The 13809-nt window shown below is 34.5% G+C and overlaps 1 protein-coding gene across 1 annotated transcript in view; it reads right to left on the bottom strand.

Annotated features, from left to right (window-relative positions):
• Window positions 1-13809, bottom strand: part of LOC118188648 (inactive dipeptidyl peptidase 10-like) — a 1447514-nt gene that overhangs the window by 721603 nt on the left and 712102 nt on the right. The gene's annotated exons all lie outside the window — the stretch shown is intronic.

Below are 13809 nucleotides of genomic sequence, written 5' to 3'. Positions count from 1 at the left end.
ATGGTTACAACTAGGTATAGGGATCAATTGCAGTTATTCAGTTACAGTAACAATTACAGTTATACAAGGATCGGATTTTATACTTTGCACCACTGAGAGGGCTTCCGCCCTAAGCTGATATCTAGCGGAAATAGCCCACCCAGTGTAAATAATTTATTGAATAGATACTTTTTACAGAGTTTTTACATTGAATATTTTTGCATGACAGTGATATTTTTACATTACTTTTACATAACAGTGAACATTATTTGCAATCTTCTTTGCATTTGCATGCTGCGGTAATTCAGTGTTTCAGATGATCAATGTTACAGTATTTCAATGTTTCAGATGATCTTGATTGAGGTCTTGGTTGATTGATTAGAAGGTTTTGGTTTATTAACAAGGACCGGACTAAAATATCGCCAAGTTTGACGAATTTTGATGATTTTTCGCCAAATTTAGCTACAAAAATTATTTGCTCTAACCATCTCTAGATTGGCGAGATCTCATCAGGTAATAATTTACATCAATATTAAATAGACTTGAGATTGTAACCTTATTTTTCGAGCAGAGTTTCATTTTTTCAAGCATTTCATGTTGCATTATACAAAGAAACTAAAGTTTCCTATATAATTTGACTAAAATTATTTTACACATGTACAAAATTCGTAATAACACGAAGTTGCTTTTAAGTGCACCATTTATTAGGGAGATACTATTTTCCATTTTTTTTATTAACTCGTGAATTCACTCTGAATAATAATAAAATTAAGTAGCATGAAAACCAAACCGTTAAATTTTGAATTTTAAGTTACAATTTTCTCTTAGAAAAGTGTTTTCCTTTTTTGATATAAATGCAAACTAAAATGAAAATATAAATATTCTCAAGTATATCGTATGCCGCAGGCAAGACATTTATTTATTTGCAAAACTCACTTGAGGTATCCTGCTTTAGGAGAAATAAATTCGTGAAGGATTTTATTGAGAGTATCATATGCTACAAATATGAATGCCTATATTTAATATTAAAGCCTGGAGCGCATGGAGAGCCACAGGGTCCCCTAAATAAGCCTGGTAGCCTTCAGGGGTCTCACATTCGAAAGAGAACAAATGCATGAACAAATGGAGAATACACTCCATATATGCAGCGAAATTATATTCTTACTCAATTTTCAATAAGAACAGAGCCACTTAAGACGTTTCTTTCCCCATGAAACTAGTTTGAATGTACTTTTTCCATGAAAATGGAGATTTTGGGCATAAAAGTTTTGGGTTTCCAATTGCAATTTACTATATTTTTTCACTAAAATCTACCAATCCAACATATTCCTTCTTACAATTAGTTAGACTACAATAATTTTACTTTTGTTAATAAGTTTCAGACGGAAGAGTTTAACGCACAGAAAAAGAATTTAGAAACTTGCAAATTTTGTGATTTTTACCCCCTGTCCTAAGATACAAGAAATTTATATAATTAATTACAGCTAACGGTGTTTACTGGCATTTATAGATCATAAACGTATAATATATATATTTTGAACTTATAATTATGTCAGGCTTTTATGCCCGGTTCAGTTCAGTGTTCCTAGAACTGTTTTGTCACTGCCTTATTAAAGTACTATAAACGGCTTACCATAAAGCCCCCTCCAAGAATGTGAGGTTGCTCTTTTGGCTCCTACTGTTGTTGCTATTAAAACATTATTGATGGCTTATATGCTGGTTTGACTCCTTGATGGAAACAACACTAGTCAACCAATCATTTTATATTGAGAAATCTACTTTTGCATTTAATAACAAAAAGATATAATAGGAATTGCAAACTAAAAATGACATATTCTGACAGCGTAACAGTCTTAAGAAATACTTTAAATTTTTTACAGTACTAGGATATCTTCAGCATTTCCGAAAGGTGATGATTTCAGGTGATATTGTACAGTTAGTAGGGTTTTTACGGAATGTGAAATGTGAGGAAATCAACCATGCTATCGAAATCCGGACCTTTGCCACAAGTGTTGCCACACAGAAATTGAAAAGTCCTTAAATTATGAATTTCATCTATTAATGTTAAAAGTATTGTGTCCAAGTTCATGAAGACGTAAAATTCACTTAGATAATTTTTACAATTATGTTAGGTTTTACTAACAGTAAGGCTTAATTTTTAACACTTTCTTTTCTTTAATTGACTTTATAATAGTTAGAACTAACATGGAAAGCGCAAAAAATTGTCAAAAACCTCGTCGATTTCTCTCGCCGCTCGAAATTGGTAAGTGTCCCACCAGCTGTTGAGCAGTAAGATCAATGAACGCTAGTAAACTATAATCCAAATCTCTGCGAGTGAATTGGCATAGGAGGTTTTATGGTTTTCCTCCATTTCCCGTAAAAGGTCCTACACGAAGTTATGTCTCTCCTTACACAGATCGCTCTTGATAAGTTCCTTTGCCTTAATTAACCTAATCCCTTTTATATTGATTATCTGACAGATAAAGGTTGAAGGAAGACCGGCATCTGTGCATTCAAGTAAGCATATTAGGTGTCTCCGAACCTTGTTACCTGTTACGTTTCGCCCCAGTTTCGATTGAGAATGCACCAGGATGCGGCTTGAGGATCTCTCATTCCTCCTCCCCGTCCACCGACCTCTAGAGAGAATTCCCACTCACCTTGTATTTAGAGTGTTTCCTTGACACTATACGACACATTTCTTGACACATTGCCTGCTAGACATCCCTGCTTTCTTCTGGATTCGATCCCAGGCCCTTCGGTACAGTAGTGAGGGTCTCTAATGCCTGTCCTGTGTGGGCGACATTGATAAGCTGATAATAAAGTGTTTTGTTATAGAGATCTCAGTTTTGATTAATATCAATTGTACTCGTAAAGCATGCCGCTTAGCGTGGTTACAAGTTATCGCCGGCCAGTAATCGGCAATTTTTTTAAATAAATTTCTAAATTCTTATTTGTGTTGTAACCCACCAAGAATAGATAAATTAAGTTTTTGAATTTTAAACCTGTGTTTGCATAAGATTATTGTAATCAGAGCGACAACTTGGCAATACTTACGAGTAAAAGGTAAGCTGAAAGATAGAGTTCTAATTTCTACAGATGGCACTTTCATAAGAAGGATTAGAACAGCTCATGTGCAAAAGACCGATATGATGTGCATCTAAAAGAAGGATTAGTAATAATTTATGAAATGCACTTTAAAATTTGTATACCATTTCCGAAAAAAGACTTACTTCTAGGAAATATTGAAGCGTTATTTCAAGTACAAAAACCCCAACTGGCTAACTCTTCAATAGCTCCTAAGAGTTAGACAATGGAAGAGAGAGAGGGAAGGAAAAAATAGAAGTCACACCGGAGCTTAAAGTTTTCGGAATCAGTGAGAGAAGAAGCACGAGAAATAGGAGAAGGAAAAAAAAACTACGAAGATAAATGTCCCAGCAGCCCCGTCGAAAGTGAAAAGCCATTTACTTATCCTCTTCTTCCGCAGAGCGGTTGAATCCCCAGGATTCACATTACGGATAGAGGAATTCTTTTCTATCCAAGACCCTGGCATTCCACAGCACAGGAGACGCACTTTCATTTTAACCCTAACTTTGAGAAGCTGATGGACGGCTGCTGTGGGGAAAAGACAGTCATTTTGTAAAGTTGGTGGTGGCCAAAAAAATTATTCAGATTTTTTTCCCTTTCTTTGTAATTCATTTTGTCACAATTAGCACTGTGCGCTTTGTTATTCCTTTGGAATTCTCATATGGTCACACCATGAATTCAGGTTCCCTTATTTAAGAGCAGATATCAGTATTAATGTTCCCGCAAACGAGCATAAATAGGGCTCTGGAGACAACAATCGTAAAGAAAGCTGGCTATCTTTCCGTAGTCGTGTTCTTTTGCCTTCTTAGATACCGGGCCTTCTACTTTCTGTTTATTCGAAAGATGAAAGTGAGTTTTTTAGCTGTTCTTTATTCCAAGTAAACGATTTATAACAAATTCTTAATAAAAATCATATTTGTCATTTTACAAAATTTAATAGTACTTATTCCACTTCTACAATCATTACTCATTCTGTAAATTATCTTTTGAGAAATGTATCATATGACCATACAAATAATGAAAAATGCAAAATGTCATTTCTTTTTAATATATGAGAATTATGGCAGAAAATAACTCTATGCTTTCTGCACTTTTATCAACAGTACGCTTTCCCTCCGTTTTCTGAACGCAGAGCATTTACGTCAACTATTTCGAAAACCGAAATTACACAAGGCCATTTATTTACCATTTATTTGCATGGGAAAATTTTTGCATGAGTCCATGGCCAAAAATAATGAATGGGCTACTCAATTGTGTTAAACAACAAATAACAATAATAATATTAGCAATAATTCAGTATAAGTTAAAAGAATTATCCTGTTACAAACGGACATAGAATTTGTGTGATGGCTATCAACTTCTAAATGGGAGGTTTTACATATCGCATAAATGGCAGTCTTTTTCACACGTAAATAAACCTATGCTAGAAAATATGATGTTAAATTAAATGTGCAAGTTTTTTTGAAAAATTAGTACACTCTGTTATGTCATTCTGTGAATAAAATATACTACTATCTTGAAAAATATGCATATTATGCATTTTTAAAATGTATGCCATTTATTTTTACTACCTTTACATATAGCAGGATGTCATCTCGTTAGTTAGTCGATTGAAGATTCCAAGATCGATTTCAGAGCATTTCTAAATATGTCTAAGCACGCATGTGTTGCAGCAGATGTTATTTGTCCATACATGCTTTTGTTTCAAGTGATGGAATCCGAAGATCATAAGCTCTTGTTTCTGGACAGTCAAAAATATAATGGTCAGGGTCTCCAACCCCGCCACATATTCAATGCTCGCTGTTCCGAAAACCGAACCGAAATAAGTAGTTCATGGCCATGGCCATGAACTACTTACTTCATATAATTATTATGGCCATGTCCATGAACATGTTCATAGCCATGGCCATGTCCATGAACTACTTATTTCATATAATAACTATGGCCATGTCCATGAACTACTCATTTCATATTCTACTTATAAGGCCGTGTCCTGTCATGAACAGTGTCAGCTCAGAAGTACCACTGAGTAATTTATCTCTGGTCTCGGGAAAGGTAATTGTATACTCTCTTATCAGTATCGTTGTTATCTAGGAACTTTTCAATTGCTCCATCAATAGAGCCCTAGTGCCCTAGTGCCCGTTTTCATGTGCGACTTTGGCCATGTTATGTACAGTATCCGCGTACTTTCGTCCGTGCCTGCCAATTTGGCAATTTCGTCTTCTCTTTAATTGCCGTGTACTCCAGTGTATACACAGATACAATGCAGCGTGGTTCTGATATTTGTCGGCAAAGAGAGTAACAGTCTCTGGATTTCCTTGTCTATGGGGCTCCGACTTTTCCAACCCCGTACAGAATGGAGACGTGACCCTGAGTCAGAATATATGGTGAGTTCATTTGATATATTGTCTAATATATCTGTTTCATAATATTACAAATTTAGTTACATATAATGCATATAATTACTTAATGCTACTTACGTATTATTCCAACCACCTTAGAAGAAGTCGCCAAACTCTGTCCATAATAGATCTTTACGTAAGCATACCCAGTTTAAGTTGCAATCTAAAAATTCACAGAATCATCTTTATCTTTTATAAAAAATCGTTAGACTTCTCCAGGGTAGTTGCGCTAATGCATGGATACCCATAACATTTATGTAATCGTAAGCTGAATAAATTTAATAATTTTATATAGTCTCAATAATTACATCATTCATTAATCGCAATTATTATTTTTATAATTTCAAATTTATATAGATCAGTTTGAATACATGAATGCAATCCCGATTTGTAATCTGAGTAAACTATAACTATATCCTAGACTACAACTTACTGATTATTTTATAATTTTTTTCTCCAGTTAAATATCATTTCTAAATTGTTCCTCATACTAAACTGTGGGCAGTTCTGCGAGATTTGTCATAATTTATGTCCACAACTTTTCTTTGCATTTTGGATCCATTTCGTTGGACGTGAAATTCTCAGAATGCACTGCAAAATTACAATTTTTAAATAGCTGATCCTAATCATTAACCAATCACCCTGTACTTGAACATCTTTTTGAACGCACGAATTATTCCGTTCAAATTGTCTTCAACCCTCTTCTCTCTTTTCTTCCCTTATTTAGGTTTTCCTTCCTTGTCTTACATAAGAAGTCGATTCTATCAAATGCTAATGCACTACCCGCATTCTCTATTATATCTATAATCTACTAACCATTAAATTAACAGTTAATCTTCGGTGGACTAATTGCATACTCTAATTACATGAGCACATAAAAGGATCCGATGTTACCTACCTGGAAGGGAAATTTGCAGATCACTAATTAATAGAAAATGATTTTGAAATCCTTTTATTCCTCGCACGTTTGCTAAATGGTCTGGACATATCATGAACTGTTTATGATAAAGACTAGATATGCAATATTCTTCTGGCTTTAATTGAAAGTCGGTAAACATCTAAACATTCTGCATTTCATTGAATTTATAGTAAATGTATTACAAAGTAAATAGCATAGAAATACAACAGTTTACGCGGCATTTTTAAAAGAAATTATAATACCATCCTTGTAAATTGTAATTACATAAGGTGATTCAAAATATAAGCACAGAGAGAGAGAGGATCTAAATAAGGAGAATTTGCAATGGAACGTGTGGGAGAAAATGGCACCTTGAGATGAATATGAGCGCTTTTTAGTGATAGATATAAAGCTTTCTGCTGACGTAAATCTTTGTTCTCTGTGCGGACTGTCAGTAGTTTACATCACTTTACGAATACAGAACTCATCTACAGGCGTTTTGAATATCTGGCTGCACGCGGAAACTCAGCTGCTTCACTCGCTACAAGAAGCTGAGTAAAGTTGTTACTCGGGAATCGTTCTGTTTACCTCCAATTAAGTAATTGTTCTATTTTAGCAGCAGCCCTATGTACAAATCTAATGTCCTAGAGTTTTATGAGTTTTGATTATGAGGCTAGATGAAGACACTGGTACATAAATGCATTCAACGTCGTTCTGAAAATGAAAACCAATTTCATGCATTAAAGATTCCTCTACAGTGCGTTGCATTTGCTATCCTTATGAGCTTTACTTTGTTTATCTTCAGTAACAGAATTAAACTGTAGTCCATAAGATAGCAACCAAAATTCAATTTTCATAAAGAACATTCTCAGTTTTTCTTCTTTTAGACCGAAATTTCAGATATTTAAATGTTTCAGAAACCTAATATCACGATAGCTCCTGTACCATATGTTGACATTTGCCCAACAAAATAGTGTTCGAGACAATACAGTTTGTGGACACAATGTGGTTCCCAAAGATGGTGCACTACGATAGAAAGTTTTGAAATCGTCTGATTTCTCACTTTCCAAATTTGACTTGGCCATAATGTTCCCAAAATTTGGCAAAAGTGGATTACTTCCTTTGGGTGTACCTGAAGAAAGAATCTTTCTACATAATATATTGACAATTGACGAAAAGAAGACTTCCATCAGCAATTAATTTCACGTGATCCCATACGACATAATGAGACGCATATCATGAGAGCGCTTCTTGCGTAGCCTTGAACGATGTATCGGAACAGAAGATGATATTAACCTCAAGTTCACATGTGTTTGTACTGTATGTATTATAGACAATTTTAAATGCCTATATGTATACCGATTTTTTCTAACCATGTACCCACAGTAACTGCAAATACATACCGTCTTCCTATTGTTACTAAATTTGGTAGATACATATGCACCACCCTACGTATGTCAGACAAATCTAGGTCCGGTGAATATGAATGCCAGGTTAGAAATATTTTCCCATTTGTTCCTTCGAACTACATAATGAATGTGTAAAAAAAGTTCTACGTAAAAAGTTCTACGAATGTGTAAAAAAAGTACATAAATCTGTAATGCTTGGCAACAAATTTGGATAATTTGTAGCGTTGCGCGCCTCCAACTTGCACGCAACCAAGAGGTGACTGTTGAAACTGGATAAAAGACAGAGTCTTGTTAAGGGTTTAAGTCCCTTTTTATTCAACGTAATAAATTACAAGTGCGTGCTCTTGACGCTCACAAACTACGCCAACTTGGCGGTAAAATAAAAATAATAACCTGAAAAGAAACTAAAGACAAGACTCTAACTACGAGGCTCTCTAAAAGTAACTAACCTCACCGCGTTTTACAATACCGCTGCTAATTCAGCAAACTTGAAGATCACGTTGAATGATTAACAATACTTCCAGGCAAGCACACAGGCCGAAACGCGGGGTTCTTCAATTTCTGGCTAACTACCTCCGCGCTCGTGAAGTAAGAACAGCACACCTCGAACTCGTTTCCTTTCTATTTAACTCAGAATACTTCCTCTGATAATTTGAATCCTTGCGCGTTCTACTAAAATTTACATACTCTGGCATTGGCAGTTTCAGGGGAAAGTAAGGCTTGACAGGAAAGGTAGTTTAAACTTAAAATAAATGTTAGTTAAAATAAATATAAACCCTACAAATTAATGTTTAATTTGAGGCATAATGTTTTTACATTAATTGCTACTGATTATTACAAATTACATCATTTATCATAAAACTTGTAAAAAGATGATTCTGTTTTACTTAAACTGTATATGGGCTATTTCAGACGGAAATATATTATACTACCTAAAACAAAATACGTTTCGTATTTTAAATCTGAGAGAATTTCATGTAAATATATTAAGGAAAATTGTTTTATACTTAGACAATTCTTTGTTCGAAATTTATGCAGACAAATCGAGTTTAAATTTACAGTGTTTATAATGCAAAAATGCATGTCATCCATTTTAATCTTAGTTAAAGCTTGATTTCTTCATTGCGTGACCTAATTCATGTACGTGTTTCTCTTTGAAAAGAAATTCACGAGTGAGCAGACATACAGCTTAATCCAGCGTTCCCTTACTTTCACTCTAGAGTAGTTTCTATAATGATTTTAGAGCTTAAAATGGGAACCCCAAGTCAATCTCCGCTTCTCCTTAACGGGGCTATATTTCAATGCATTTCGATCGATTTGTTGGTATGTGGAATTCATGAAAATGGCCTCGGTAAAGATTCGAGGCTTTGTTGAATGGATGCTCGTACTTGGCACACGTTTGTGCTGAAAATAAATCCTGATTGATAGTGGTTTACTAATTATAAATCACCGTAAACTATCGATTAGGGATTTTAATGACTGGTAAAATCGGAGGAAATTTCTTGACTGAATTAAAAGTATCTAGAGTAAATTGTGTCCAAAATCCTAACATAATTTAACGCGGATTGAAATTAACGGCATAAACTAATAACCTTTAAACTCGATGTAGTTTCCAAGCACTATGCAAAAAATTTCATAGCACTGTTTAACAGTGATATTAGTTAATTACAGTATTTAACTAATTACAGAAAGCCCCTAAGTAATGTTTTATATATCAATACTGAAGAACTTCATCAATATTTCTTTAACCACTTCGTCGTCCGTAACGCGTCTCGCGCGTTCAAGTGAAACTTCCGCAGGGCGGCAGTAACACGCTTCAAGCGTTCTTCTACATTTTAAAACTTTTAAACGTTTAAAACGCTTTCTAAATGTTTACTTGTTTGCGTTTTTAATTCTGTTTGTTCTAGAGGGCAGCATTAATCAGGCATTCTATTTCTAATTGAATTTGCCCCGGGTTTTATGAATATTCGCGCCATTTTACATAAGATACAAGACAATGAGAAATGGTAATTCAGAAGTCAAACAACAAAAATCAGCGTTATATTCACAAAATTTTCACAGGACTAGTTTCGATGGTTTTACCGAACCACCATCTTCAGCTGCAAAACCGCAAATGAACAAGATAGGAAATAATGATTAGATAAGATAAGGAAGCCTGGACAAGAATAAGCAAGTGGCGCCATCTGTTGGCGAAATCAGAACTAAAACATAATTTCTCTAAAAGCCGAAGGCAAATTTGGATTGGAATTAGGATCGTTAACTAGAACAGAAAGATTTTTATGAATGTGAAATGCCTCTAGAAAATCCAGTTCTCCAATGGAAGATGTTTTTTGAATAATTTTGGCAGCAGAAAAATTGAAAGTGTGATTTTCGGACCAACAATGTTGAGCAACAGAAGACTTCTGTGTTTACTTTTTTCTAACATATGCCTCATGTTCTTTGACGCGAAATTTTAAGGCTCTCTTAGTTTGGCCAATGTAAATTAAACCACACTGGCAAGGAATCCTATAAATACCCCAGGAATTCATATCCGGAATGGGGTCCTTGAGTATAGAAGTTGGAATTTTATTGATGGGAGAATAAACAACTCGAAAGTTAAATTTCTGCAAAATATGTGCAACTTTATAGCTAATTGATAGAAAGAAGGGAATGACAACAGAATTTTTATAATCTCCTAAAATAAGAGTGTGGCTTTTGGTGTGTTGAGATGAGAATTTTTTAACTGCTTGATTAATAATGTTGGGTAAAAAGCCCCTGTCAATACCTATTGCTTTTAAATAATTTAGTTCTTCATCAAGGGCTAGTTTGGAGGATCAAACTTGAAGAGCACGGAAAACATAGGAATAAAATGAAGCTAACTTTTGTTTAGTCGGATGACATGATTTAAAGTGTGGTGGAAGGCAAACCGATGAAGGTTTACGGTAAACTGTAGTACTGAAGTTGGATGTGTTACGTGTGACCAGAATGTCGAGAAACGGAAGAGAATTGCAAGTCTCAAGTTCAAAAGTGAACTGAATAGCAGGATCAATAGAATTCATTGTTGAAAGAACTTTATTTAAATCATCTTTATTACCTTCAAACAGGGTAAAAGTATCGTCTACGTAGCGGAACCATGCCGGGAAGTTTAAAGTTTCAAACAATTTTGATTCATAATAATGCATGTAGAGATCAGCCAGGATGGGACTGAGGGGGCTTCCCATGGCTAATCCCTCAGTTTGCTTGTAATATTTATTTTGGAAAACAAAATGTGTTTGTTTCAAACAGAGTTGAGTGAGAGAAATTAGCTCATCAATTTCGATGCAAGAGAAATGAAATTCGCGAAGTCTGGTTTCTAGACATCTTAATGCACCCTCCACTGGGACATTGGTGAATAATGATTTTACATCAAAAGAAACCATGAGTAAATTACTAGGAGAAATGTTTTTAACCTTTTTTACAAAATCTATTGAATTTTTTATGGTGTAAATGTTATTGTCTAATAGAGTGGAAAATCTAGAAACTAAATATTTAGCTAATGGATACGAGGCAGTACCTAAATTTGATACAATAGGGCGGAAAGGAATACCACTTTTATGAATTTTGGGAAGAGCATATAATCTGGCACAATTCGCAACAGATGGGATAAGCGAATGTTTTAAGTTGCTTGAAATGATTTGCGAAGATTTGATCGCAGTTTTTATTTTGGATAAGTCCGAAGGTGAAGGATCTTTAGGGATCGGATTATATGGTCCTTCGTTTAAGAGTTTAGTGACACCATCGATGTAAGTGTTCTTGTAGAATGCATGTAGATGTCAGCCAGGATGGGACTGAGGGGGCTTCCCCTCAGTCCCATCCTTGCATTATTATGAATCAAAATTGTTTGAAACTTTAAACTTCCCGGCATGGTTCCGCTACGTAGACGATACTTTTACCCTGTTTGAAGGTAATAAAGATGATTTAAATAAAGTTCTTTCAACAATGAATTCTATTGATCCTGCTATTCAGTTCACTTTTGAACTTGAGACTTGCAATTCTCTTCCGTTTCTCGACATTCTGGTCACACGTAACACATCCAACTTCAGTACTACAGTTTACCGTAAACCTTCATCGGTTTGCCTTCCACCACACTTTAAATCATGTCATCCGACTAAACAAAAGTTAGCTTCATTTTATTCCTATGTTTTCCGTGCTCTTCAAGTTTGCTCCTCCAAACTAGCCCTTGATGAAGAACTAAATTATTTAAAAGCAATAGCTATTGACAGGGGCTTTTCACCCAACATTATTAATCAAGCAGTTAAAAAATTCTCATCTCAACACACTAAAAGCCAAACTCTTATTTTAGGAGATTATAAAAATTCTGTTGTAATTCCCTTCTTTCCATCAATTAGCTATAAAGTTGCACATATTTTGCAGAAATTTAACTTTCGGGTTGTTTACTCTCCCATCAATAAAATTCCAACTTCTATACTCAAGGACCCCATTCCGGATATGAATTCCTGGGGTATTTATAGGATTCCTTGCCAGTGCGGTTTAATTTACATTGGCCAAACTAAGAGAGCCTTAAAATTTCGCGTCAAAGAACATGCGGCATATGTTAGAAAAAAGGAAACACAGAAGTCTTCTGTTGCTCAACATTGTTGGTCCGAAAATCACACTTTCAATTTTTCTGCTGCCAAAATTATTCAAAAAACATCTTCCATTGGAGAACTGGATTTTCTAGAGGCGTTTCACATTCATAAAAATCTTTCTGTTCTAGTTAACGATCCTAATTCCAATCCAAATTTGCCTTCGGCTTTTAGAGAAATTATGTTTTAGTTCTGGTTTCGCCAACAGATGGCGCCACTTGCTTATTCTTGTCCAGGCTTCCTTATCTTATCTAATCATTATTTCCTATCTTGTTCATTTGCGGTTTTGCAGCTGAAGATGATGGTTCGGTAAAACCATCGAAACTAGTCCTGTGAAAATTTTGTGAATATAACGCTGATTTTTGTTGTTTGACTTCTGAATTAGTATTTATTCGGCGTGTTATTGTGTCTTAATGAGAAATGGCTTCAACGTCTACTAAGCAGAAAAGAGAAATAAATGGGGTTGTGAATTGGAAAGACAAGAAGGATTAAAGTTTGATGAGTACAGTTCATAATAACTCGATGATTGATGTTGAAACACGGAAAAGAACTGTAAAAAAACAATAATTGTAAAAAATTACAACAGCAAAATGGGAGGAGTGATCTCCTGGATCAGATGTTTTCAAATTATCCTGCTGTTAGAAGTAAGCAGAGATATTATTATTTTTCCGTTATGCTTTATTTCCTTATAATTTTACTTAATATTCATTGACATTCATCCACTTCGAAAGTTATGTATGGAAAGCGAGGATGTACAGAGAAAACAACATTACACGCTATGAAAAAGAAATGGCCGCTGGGGGGGGGAAATTTTCGCGGCTAGGAGAGGACGGCGAAAGGGTTAAATCGAGTTACTTTTTAGAAATGAGAAATGTGTTTAAAAATCCCATCTGCTGAGTTGTCATCAACAACTCGCGCATTTCAGTATCGCTCGATTTCTTTAAAAGTTTCAAGAAATCATACTTTAAATAAAAACGGAAAAATGCAATCTTTAATTACTTATATTTCACAAAATAAGAAATATATATATATATATATATATAATATATATATTTGTCTATTTATTGCATATTAAAACACGGACAAGCTTTTGTTAATGCATTATCTATTTTGTACTTTGGAAATTATTACATATTTTTCTTCTATAAATATTTCTTTAATAACTAATATTAATATAACACAATTACAATCAAAAATACAACAAAATCATTTTTCGAAACGTCTGTACAGAATTTTTATTTATAGATGATGCTAACGTTGAGAATGTTTGATTATGTTTTGATTAGTGGAAAAGAAAACGCTAGCCTGTAATGAATAAAAGCAACAGCTGTTCGTTCCAAATAAATGTTCTATTGTTGTATGTGAATCATTGTAGTCATGAATTACTTATTCATGAATTCTTCTGATTAGTAATAGCCTAACCCCCCCTCAGA

Source organism: Stegodyphus dumicola, chromosome 6 (genome assembly GCF_044657685.1).
Source record: "Stegodyphus dumicola isolate Sdum_Otavi_A_Nest chromosome 6, ASM4465768v1".
In the NCBI taxonomy this organism is placed as follows: Eukaryota; Metazoa; Arthropoda; class Arachnida; order Araneae; family Eresidae; genus Stegodyphus; species Stegodyphus dumicola.
The sequence above is the reverse complement of the archived record's forward strand: the minus strand, read 5'-3'. Positions and strand labels throughout refer to the sequence as shown.